The sequence below is a fragment of the Bombina bombina genome, chromosome 2, assembly GCF_027579735.1.
Source record: "Bombina bombina isolate aBomBom1 chromosome 2, aBomBom1.pri, whole genome shotgun sequence".
Taxonomy (NCBI): Eukaryota; Metazoa; Chordata; class Amphibia; order Anura; family Bombinatoridae; genus Bombina; species Bombina bombina.
The window spans coordinates 1,082,997,093-1,083,009,151 of NC_069500.1; positions in this window are offsets into that span (position 1 = coordinate 1,082,997,093).

The window sequence follows — 12,059 nt, forward strand, 5'->3', positions numbered from 1 at the left end:
AAGCCTGACCAAAGGAAGGAACCACCCCTAGCTAAAGTCCAACGCTCCAAGGAGCAAGGCTAGAAGTTGTATGAAGATACTTCTCAGAGCCTCAGGACAACCAAGAGATACCTCGAGGTAAAAAAAAAAATCCTACTAGCAGGACTAGTCTCCCTATCACCTCCGCACAAGCAGAGGACACAAGGAAGAGGAAGGCACTAAGCCTACCCAGCTCCGGAAAACCCTGAGCTAAACAAAGTCGCCGCAGGGAACAACCATCACACGGAAACACAGATCCCTAAAAGGAGATCCACTCACCCGGAGACAAGGGAAGAAGACCCAAAGTTCTCTTATAACTCAGACAGACAGAACACATCAAAGAGTAAGAGCTGCTTCTAGATACACTATAAACAGCTTACGCGTACACCTGCAAGGTGTCAAGAGCTGAAACTGGTTTTAAACTGCAAACCTTCCACATGCTAGACAGCTATCCTGTACAAGTTTCTGGATCAAGTCCAAAAGGACAAATCCAGAGGTCTAAAAATGAAGGCCAAACCACTCAATTGCGGTAAGGGGCATTAAGCCCTCCAACCCTCCACCACATGGTGAGGAAAACTCAAAGTTCTGATGAGATCAGATGTCAGGTAGAGTGACGCAGTGGAAAACTCCCCTACCTGGCCATCTGTGACTGAAGGCTATATGGACTGAAACAATCCTTCCCACCTCACGGACCAACAGGTCCTCTCAAATGCTTAGTTGAACATGAAAATCAATAACCTGAGAATTCGGCGCTTCTACCGAACCAGCCGAACAGAACAGCGCCACGTGTCTGAACAGCCGCAAGACCGAATGAACCCGACAGGGCCAGCCTGCACCTAGGGTCCCAACCGGAAAGCTGCATAAAGTCTCCCTCTTAGGGGAAAAAACAGAAAACAAACATTTTTAACATAGGACTAACATGTCCAAATCAACTTCCGAAGAAATAATAAAGAGTATCAATCCCAGAAGGTTCCTGAAGTAAAACAACAACAAATAAAATATAAGACAATCCGGAGGTTAACGCCCAAAAAAAACACAGGCCTACCCGCAGGACCAGCCAAACGGAGCCCTATTTTTCAAAACTGGGAAAGATCTCAAACAAATGACAATCAGAATATTACTTTATCCCCACATGTCTAATGGGGTGTACCATTCAAATTCCCCGTATATGGCAACGATAGGGTCATTCAATAACTGAAAAACATGTCTGAGCAATACGCGAAGGCGCACAATCCTGTAACAAAGGCACAACACTCAGGGACAGTTACATCGCGGGGAACTGTAGAGGGCCAGGACAATAGGGCAGGAGCACATTCTCAAACATCTGCACTCTGCAGACGAACAATCGCCAACATTATGTGGAAGCGAAAATGTGCTGCAACCTCCAGGGGGGAGCACGCCACCCTGCATGGAGGAATCAGAAACTGGGTCACCCGCATGTGTAGACGTATGAATTGGTAGGGAATTCCCCTCTCGGAGGACAGGACCCCCAGAGGCGGATGGCTCAGCAGTCCCTTGATTCCCCGAGCCCGAGAAACCAGGCGCTCTGAAATGGCATACGGAACAAAACTGGTTGACGTGTCAACAAGGCCAATCCGGATTAGTCACCGGACACAGTATCTGAATCTGAAATCAAAATAGTCTCAGTATCAGAATCCTCTAACACTGAATCTGAAATTAGCACAGTCTCAGCATAAGAATCCTCCATAACTGGATAAAGATTATTTAAATATGGACTAAAGTAGTAAAAACAAAAACGGCACCTGATCAGACCCCTATGAACTAGAAAATTTCCTTTGCCAGACGGTCGGGAATGCGGAAATGGAAAACGTAATGTAACCACGCCCGAACACAAGGTGAACTGTACAGTCTAAAAAAGTGTGCCTAACCAAAAGGCTGCATCACTTCTAAAGGCCTCAATGTTCCAAACCACGAGCCCATAAACATCACACATAAGCAGGTTGAATCACATAAACATGATTATAAACCCCCCTGTTCAATAACCCCCCTCAGGAGATATTAACCCTCGATTCCAAGATACTACAAGAGACTCACTGAGACCCTTATGATAATTTAGACCCACAAGGTGTTAGCCTCACGGGAAAACATTCACATTACAGTACATTGATGAATAAAGTAAAATGAAATGATCTTAGCAGAATCTACGTCGTGGAACAGGCACACGGCCTTTCAAGTGTGACAAATAGTAGCATTGCCTCTGCCATGAATTTGAGAAGAAAGCAGGCAGCGGAGTGAAGTTTGACAATGCCGATTGCTTGCGGAGCTGTTAATCTGAGTCGGGATGGTTTCGCAGAAAGACTCTCCCGACTCTAACTTTCATCCAAGCCCTCACTGAGAGACTGACAGAACTACTTAAAACTCCTGTCCCTTGCCGAAGAGTACTACCCTCCATAAGAGACAAAAAAACAAAAATTAAAAATTCTGACACTTCTCTGCCAACCTCCTGGGACGAAAGGCAAAGAATGACTGGGGGATGAGGGGAGTGGGAGGAGTATTTAAGCCTTTGGCTGGCTTGTCTTTGCCTTCTCCTGATGGCCAGATTCTTATTTCCCAAAAGTAATGAATGCAGCTGTGGACTCTTTCCATTTAAGAAGAAAAAGAATACTGAATCCTGGACCACCTGAACATTCCATTCTATTATCATCTCCCCAAGATCCACAAGGATCAAAGGAAACCTCCGGGGAGACCCATAATTGCAGGAATAAACAGTTTAACAGATCATTTGTCGGAATATGTGGATCTCTACCTACAAAAATATGTAGTTACATTACCATCATACATCAGGGATACCACAGATCTCCTTAAATTGTATGTTCCTAGTAAAGGAGAGGAATATCTCTGGTTAACCTGTGATGTGGGTGCCTTATTTTCAAATATAGACCATAAACTAGGGCTTTAGGCGGTTAATGCATTCTTAGAGAATGATATTTATTTACCAACCATACAACAGGAATTTATTTTAGAATTGATAACATACATATAAACCCCCAATTATTTTCAATACTTGGACGAGTTTTATTTACAGGTAAAAGGTACGGCCATGGGTACCAGGTGGGCATATTTGAAAAACGATATATTTACAATTTTGACTGGAGGAGGAACCTGGTATTCTATGGCCGCTACATAGATGATTTGATTTTTATTTGGCAAGGCACAGAAGATTTGGCTGTTCAATTTATCAAGAGTTTAAATAGTAACACAATGGGTCTAACCTTTACGCACAATATACATCCAGCAAGAATAGAATACCTGGATGTAGTCCTAGAATGGGCTAAAGATGGTGGCATTTTGTCTTCCACCTATTTCAAAAGTGTTAATAGCAACTCCACTTTTAAAGCAACCATCTAAATAGCTGGAAGACAAATATACCTTACAGCCAGTTTAGGCTTATTAGGAGAAATTGCAGCACCATCGAATTATATGATACTCAAGCATAAATTCTCCTTTGAATCCCCCTGGCCGCCCTATCGTGGCTGGCATCGGGTCTCTTAATGAACCTCTTTCAGAACTGGTTGATACGTATTTGCAACCTCTTGTTTTGGCTCTCCCTAGCTATAAACAGGACACTATGTTCTTTATACAGCAAATTCATGGTATGCCTTGAAAATCCAATTAGACTCTTGAGTCTTTGGATGTATCCTCTTTATATACATCTATCCCTCATGATAAGGGATTACTAGCATTGGAATTTTTCCTCAGAAATAGGTCCAATTATGATGAAGCCACCATAGTCTTTTTGCTTATAGCCACTAAATATTTACTTACTCACAATAATTTTTTGTTTGAGAATCGATTCTATCTCCAGAGATGTGGAACAGCTATGGCGCTAAATTTGCGCCATCCTATGCCAACCTATTTTTGGGTTGGTGGGAGTGCTTCCACATCTTCGGAGATAGTAATCCTTTTAAAAAAAATATTATTTATTACTGACGTTATAGCGATGATTTGGTCCTTATTTGGGAAGGAGACAGTAAGTCCATCAATAATTTTCATCATTATTCACAGAGTAATAATCTGAATCTTTGTTTTACCATTGAATACAGCACTGAACATCTGAACTTCTTGAATGTAACTATTAAACCACATGACTGTACTATTGTAGTAGAATTATATTGTAAACCTTCATCGGGCAATAGTATTTTGAAATACAATTCCTGTCATCCTCCTCATCTCTTAAAATCGATTCCAAAAAGTCAACTCATTAGAGTTAAACTGAATTGTTCTAATCCAGTGGTGTATGAACAAAAGGCAGTAAATGTCATAAAAAGATTACAACTGTGAGGTTATCCAAAGGAGGTTTTAAAGACAAGCTAAAGATAATGTGGATAAGTTACCTAGAACTGAACTTCTAAAATACAGACAGGAAACAAAGAGGGACAAACATCTAACATCTCCTATTTTTATAACATCCTACAGTATGGAATATAACAACATTTGTAATCTGATTAGGCAAAATCTTTCCATACTTCAGAATGATGAGAAATTAAACGAAATTGTGAAGGATGGTTGTAAATTTATTTCACGGAAAGCAAAAACACTTAGAAACATAATATCTCCTTCAATGTTACCGAAAGAAACATTGGGTACATAGTTGCAGAAAAGAAATAGTTGTTTTAATTGTAATGCTTCCAGATGTAAAACTTGTTCCCATATTATTCAGGGCAACATTTGTAGATCAGATGTACTTGACAAAGAATTTGATATTCGTTATTTTATAAATTGTAATAGCACCCATGTGGTGTATCTCCTTACTTGTCAAGGGTGTAAAATTCAATATACCGGTCGTACAAAAAGGTCTCTTAAGGACCGCTTTTTGGAACATCTCAGATCCATTGAGGATCCTGAGTCCAGAACACCTGTAGCCAAACACTTTAGATACCATCATAATTCTGATAGTACCTTACTCAGAGTGCGGGGCATTGACTTTATACCTAGGCACCCTAGAGGGGGAAATAGGGAAATGAAATTGGATGAAAGAGTTCATTTGGATCCTCCACCTCAAAACTAGGGTGCCTTCAGGTCTAAATTCAAGAATGGATGTCAATATGATTATCAAGAGTTAATATGATTTTTTTTTTAATAAACAACCATATACATTGTAATATATTCTTTGTATTGTGATTTACAATTTTGCTATTATCCCCTATTTACAAGGTAGCTTAGCAATATTATATTATATATAACTTATTGCTTTGTATTCATGTAACTAATATGTTATCTATTGAGTATTTTTATATACTGGTGTCCTTGTTCATTATACATTTTGAGTTAGCAAAGTGTGTAAGGTGTAATTGAAATGTGTTAGGATCTTTAGGGGTTAATTTAATTAAGCAAGTATGTTTTCCAATTGGCTGTTTATATCTATATATAGAGTATATCATCCCCCTGTTCCCTATCAGTGAACAAGTGCCCTAGCGGCATGAAACGCATATGATGTCACAGGGGGTCTCGGTTCCCCTTGTCTTTCCTTTTTTGCTTTTATCTGGGCTACCGTCTATGTTTATGTTTTTAGTGCATTGAACCAATAAAGAACTTTTATTCTACTATCCTGGAGTGCTGAAAGTGCTTTTCTACAAAAATTATCATAGACAGGTTTGAAGAAAAAGGATATCCTAAAGATCTTATAAAGGACAGTTATGTAAGAGCAAGAACTATCAATAGAAAGGACTTTCTGAAATCCAAAGAGATAGTAGAAGATCTGCCGCAAGAGATGAAAAGCCTGGATTTCATCACCCAATATAATTCAGGACATAGGTATATTAGACAGATATTAAATAAACATTGGCCCATAGTGCTAAAAGATCCTTATCTTAAGAAACATTTAGATCAAAACCCAAAACTGGTATTTAGGAGAGCACCCACCCTAAAGCCAAAGCTAGTACCCAGTAAGGTCGTAGTATCTAAAAAGAAGAATATACATAGCAGACCTAAAAAAGGTTCTTTATTGGAGAATAAGGGGAAATTAGGAGTATATAGATGCCATAAAACTCGATGCCACATGTGCAACTATATCACTCATGGCAGTAAAAATATTAAGTGCTTACAGGTGAAATCATCAATATTAAAACTTATATGAACTGTGGCACATATTTTGTTATGTATTTCCTTACCTGTAAGTGTGGCCTGGATTATCTAGGCCGCACCTGTAGAAATGTATGCACGAGATGGAGCAAACATTTTAGAAATATTAAAAAGTGCTGTAATAAACATAGTGTGTCCAGAAACCGCACCATTCAACACAGTGGTAGAAAAAACTCTCAGTATTACCGCATTGGAGAATATCCCTAGGTCTGTGGGATACAATAGATATACACGTTTACGCCAGAGGGAAACATATTGGATCGTTTCCAATCGTTGTTTCCCTAGGGCTTAAATGAAGTGATAGACTTGGCTGCCTTTTAAGTAGTTGGACTGACAGCAATATAGGGCTTAATAGACTCATTTTAGGTTTATAGTTTTGGTTTAATGTAACCTATGTCTATATACCATCTACAAGCCGGAGTATATGTTAATAATTTGGTCATGGGCAAATACATTTTGTATCCCTATTATCATGAATACATATTATCATACAAAATACATGGGTATTTGTATGATATGTAAGAACATCAGTAAAGACATATGGATAAACACATAAGAGTATAAGTCCTGACTAGCCCTATAGGAGATATATGAGTATTCAAATATCCTCAGTTCTCACACATATGATTTAAACAGAGAGATCAATTTATAAGGACACATATCATTTTAGCACAATACTAATATAACACTTTTAGGAGTAAGTAAGTTACACTAACTATTACACCTAAGGGACTTAGTGAGTCCTATTTCTATCTGTGTGAGAATCCTAAGGACTTATGAGTAACAAGTATATGGATTCTTTATGTCTCATATTCTTGCATAGTAATCATTATATCACAAATATCACTTTTCTAATATGGTCACGATAGATCCTAACTACATACAAATATCACTGATAATTTTAATCTTTAATATGGTCATGTTGGATAATAACTACACTCTACATTTAAACAAGCATATTAATTATTTTTTTATTTAGCACAATAATGTAATAGAACACACACATGTAGTATACATGTAATCTTTATATTATCATACACCTGTTGGATTTACATTTAATCAAGTTCACAATAGGCACTTACTAATATAAATAGAGAATCTAGGGAATTTTATTCCATAAAAGACATTACTCTTGACGAAATTGTATATATCGTATTGTTCTGAGTATAGGCCGCACTTTTTCCACCTGATGTAAGTCTCTAAATCAGGGGTGCAGCCTATACTCGGTATCTTACAGTGAAAGGTCCGGGTGGGGGTTGGGCTGAAGCGCTGATGTTGCAGGGAGGGGTCCGGGCACACCCTGGGCTTCCTGGACATTTTGTGTGAGCACAGAGTTTTTAAACTTTTGCCCCTATAGTACTGGTATTTCCTAATATGCCGCCAGACGCCGTAGCTGATCACGTGATCCCAGAACGAGACTTGACCTGTTCAGACACAGGGAGGACCGTTCTGGTAAGAGAAGTGAGGACCGTATTGGTAAGAGAAGTGTGATACGAGGAGGGGACTTGACCGATAACCCTGAGGACTGGGGTGAGTCACTCATTTTACTACGGTACTTTTTTGTGAAAATTCTTAAACTTGTACCGGTATATCCCCCAGCAACAACATGGCACATCAATGTGCTCAGGATGGGAGTGAAAGGGGCTTAAGATGAGAGCGGGAGCTACTGTTAAAGGAGGGTGAGTCAGGATTGATGAGGAGGGGGCTGTGTGAGGCAAAAGGGGGCTATGATTGGTGAGAAGGGCTAAGAGGAGGCTTATGTAAGGTAGGGATAGTGGTAATAGTGTGAGTAGTGGGCACTGCTTGAGGGAGGGAGTGGGTTAAGAAGAAGCAGCCTGTGAGGGTTATGAGGGGGCTATGTGTGTATAAGGGAGGAGGGTAAGGAGACTAAGGGTATCTATCAGGACTAAGGCTAAGAGATTAAAGAGGGGTCTGTGTGTGTGAAGGGGGTGAGAAAGGCTGAGGGGAGGCTTATGTAAGATAGGGGTAGTGGTAATAGTGTGAGTAGAGGGCACTGCTTGAGGGAAAGAGTGGGTACAGGAGGCAACCTGTGAGGGTTATTTCTTAAAAATGGCACCAAACTTTAAGGGTGCGGCTTATATTCAGGGGCGGCTTATACTCGGAACAATACGGGTATATATATTGAAGGTTTATATAGATCACATTTTGGGATAGCAGATTGCCATCATCACTATAAAATGAGGAGCAGATCGTGATCATTATGAGCACAGATATGAGAGTCCATTTACCATTATAGACACAATCTACCTTTAACTATCGTCTACAGTATAACAGTTGCGTGATTGGTCAAATTTCCCATGACGGCAGCGTGATTGGTGAAGTTACTATCACGTGTCATGGAATATAGACAATCCTCTTGCAATTATACTATATAGAACAGTCGCGTGATTGGTTAAAACCTTTACCACATGGTACGGTGACGTATGCAGAAGTACAGTGAGACATACATGCAGCAGTCACATTTAAAAAATGTCAGTACCCGCTTGGTCTAAATAGTTTAAGAAAAAGCACCTTCATTTTGGGGATTTAATAATTACGATATATACACACATATATAGGGATCTAGGTTACATGAAAGAATACTAGTAAAATAACTCAGTATATTTTGTGGAATATAACAAACGATTAAGGTGACAATATGGTATAAAAATTTCTTCGACCATGCATCAAGGTAAACATTTAACCCTGAAAATAGCTTTACCAATGCAGCAACCAGAAATCTATCTCCTACTGACGAGTTCTAAAAAGAACGAAACAGTCTAGTGAGTGATTTCTGTGTTGCTGCAATAATCCTGTTAAAAGAATTGCTGTGTTAAAACAGTATTTGAAGCAAAAAAACTGAGAATTTGCATATCTTACCCAGAATTCTCTTATGCATTGGTAACGTATATTGAGTATTTATGGGGAAAAGTAAGCGGGGAATCTTGCCTAGATGTGCTAATTTCCTATGCAAATATTTGTATTGATTTAATTTTGAGGCATGGAGGATTTTAAGCTCAATTCTTCATCTCCGCCATAATATATATATATGTATATATGGGAGCATTTACCAGTGTTATGAATTACATATACACAGACTACCTGGTATTATCGACATGGGCTCATATAAATCATGTATTGATGGGTTCATTTTTATGAATGTACAGACAGCTGATGGGCTATGTTATGAACTTGTGATATGTTTTGAAGTTTTATGAAGACAAGAATTGATTATTACTGTTTTAATTGTTAACACATGTATATTCAATATGCCCATAAGGGGCGTGGCTTATGTTCATTGGCCCACTAATGATTTAAATAGTATTGAATTGTGTAAGGTACTAGATGCCTGATTAAATGACAGTTATATTTAAGAAACTTGAACACCCCTATACCACTCACTGCTTTTTGTTTTTAAATGTGTTGTTTTTAATAAATCATTTTTAACCTAAGCATAGTGCTAGCACCTTTTGTCTTCCTATTGGAATAGTACATCAAGGTGTGTCTTGTGTCCTGTCCTGGACCCAGCAAACACCAAGAGAGAGGGTGATCTTATTCACCTAGAGATATCAGTATGCTACTACCAGCACATTGGTGTGCTATTGCCAAATGTGAGTACTCTTTTAGATTTGCTTTATACACTGTACCTTGTATTGGTTGATCTACACATGAGGCGCCCCTCTGTTTTGTACTTCACTTCAAAGTAGATGCATGTGGCTTAAAATCTAACACTTTTTTCCCATTATTATTATTTTTTTTATTATTATTATTTTCCCTCCTCTCCTTGTAAGCAATGGCCATTTAGTACAAAGATACTTCCAGTTGAGATTATAATGCTGCATCTAAGATCTGATATCTAGCATGAAAGGGGTACAGCTAATATAGCAATCAGCTAAAAGAGTAATCAGAAGTAACCCAAACACTTCTTCAACATGTTTTCTTTAAAGTAACATTTGATTATTATTAGAGTAGATTGTTCTCAGCATTTGAATTCTTTGTTTCTAAGATTGTCTTCTTACCGATGATGTTGACTTGGTATGGCTTCCAACCACGAGGAATCACTTCTCTGGAACTGAGACCGTTAGCCATTATGGTAATATTTAGTATTTATCATAAATAATTCAATAAATTATATCTAAAATTCAATGAAATGGTAGTAGCGTATTTTTAATTAACATGTGCTAAGCATCAAATCAAGCACTATTATAAATTTCCCTTTAGTTTATGGTTAGATGGGAAAACAGATATAATTAACTACATAGGTCTCATTAGCATCACACTCTCCCCCCTCCCCCATTCATACGGTTTCTAATTTGTTTGACTATAACCCTATCACATTTTTCTTACAACATTTCACCTAATGAATCTGTGTATTCTTTAGTTTACATATCCTAATTTTATGAGAAGTGCTTTAATAAATACACATAAATGGCACTTATTTGTTCTTTTGTTTCTGTCTGCTGAAATCTTTAGAAATGTCATCAACATTTTTGTACACTGTGCTAAACAGTAAATTAATAAAAAAGAGTATTTGTTTAGAGGGGTGACTTTATGATGAGGAAAAATGCACTAAAATAAAACAAGAAAAAAAATAACTCTGAAAAAAATTTACAGAAAGCTGAAAAGCTTTAATTGTAAACAGCTTTTTATACGATCGTAATCTGCTTTATGTCCAAAGGTAAGCAGAAAGAAAATAAATGACACATTTTGTGAATTCTAATAATATAATAAAGATTATTATTAAATAGAAAGCATTCATGTACATCAGAGTTTATCAGCTAAAGGGGGAAGAAATGTTATTTTACATTACAATGCACTTTTCAACATACATGATAACAAGGTATTTTTTTTCTAGTTTAACAGAAAACAAGTATTTTATTTCAAATACAAAAAAATTCCACATTTTATGGAAAAAAGGGATTTTAAAGTTAATTGTCAATAATAAACATATCCAACAGTTTTTGCTTTTTCCATCAATAAAGTGCAAAATAAGGTACAGTATTTGAATATAACCAGGATTTTTAACCCATTAACATGGTTTGCAGAAGTTGTATTTATTACCTAAGATTGGTTAAATGATGTTCTTTTTACAATAAGTAATATATGTCAATATTTATTTAAATGTCAAACTAAATATATTTTTATTAAATGTATTTATTTATAAAGTAACCCTTTTCTCAATGTCAGATTTAGTATGCTAGTGAGCATTGTGGGTTTTAGTATTCTGTGATATTCAAGAGCCTAATTTGCAATACTTTGGGTGTCTGTACATCACATTAATATGCTAAGCATATGGTATCATCAAGGTCACGCAAAGGAAACAATCACACATATATGTAAAGTGATTATGATGTTACATGCCATAACTGCCATTCAACATATGACTTGAAGAACCTTAATGAGAGCAATTAATGACAGATTTTACTTTAGCAATTATATTTTTCAAAGAACCATTTCTTCCCATACTGGAACAGGTGGAACCAGTGCGTATATTTGTAACTTTAGGAATAAAGGTTGCCACGTCAAACCCATGTAAATAATGTCAGTTTTGTAAGACACTAGTGTGTGCTAAAAAGTTACAAGCCACATAGAAGTCTGGAAGATGCATTCAAATGAGCTCAGGAATAGTTCGAAACGCACCTGCAATGCTATTTCTTTGAATAAAACATCTCTTATTTATATAGAAATAACAAATGAAAACAGATTTATGAAAATTAAACATACATCACCAGTAATGTCCCAATCACTTGAATAATTTGAATACCACTTTGCAACACTATATCTATATGAAGTGAGTAAACCATACATGAGCTCTTTCACTAATTTTTCTGTGGTTTATTTTATCCTCCTTTAGATTTGTCTAGTTATACAGTCTACCTAGTCTGAAATATTTAAAATTATATAACTAAAGATGAAGGGTGGCTGTGAAAAAACAGACC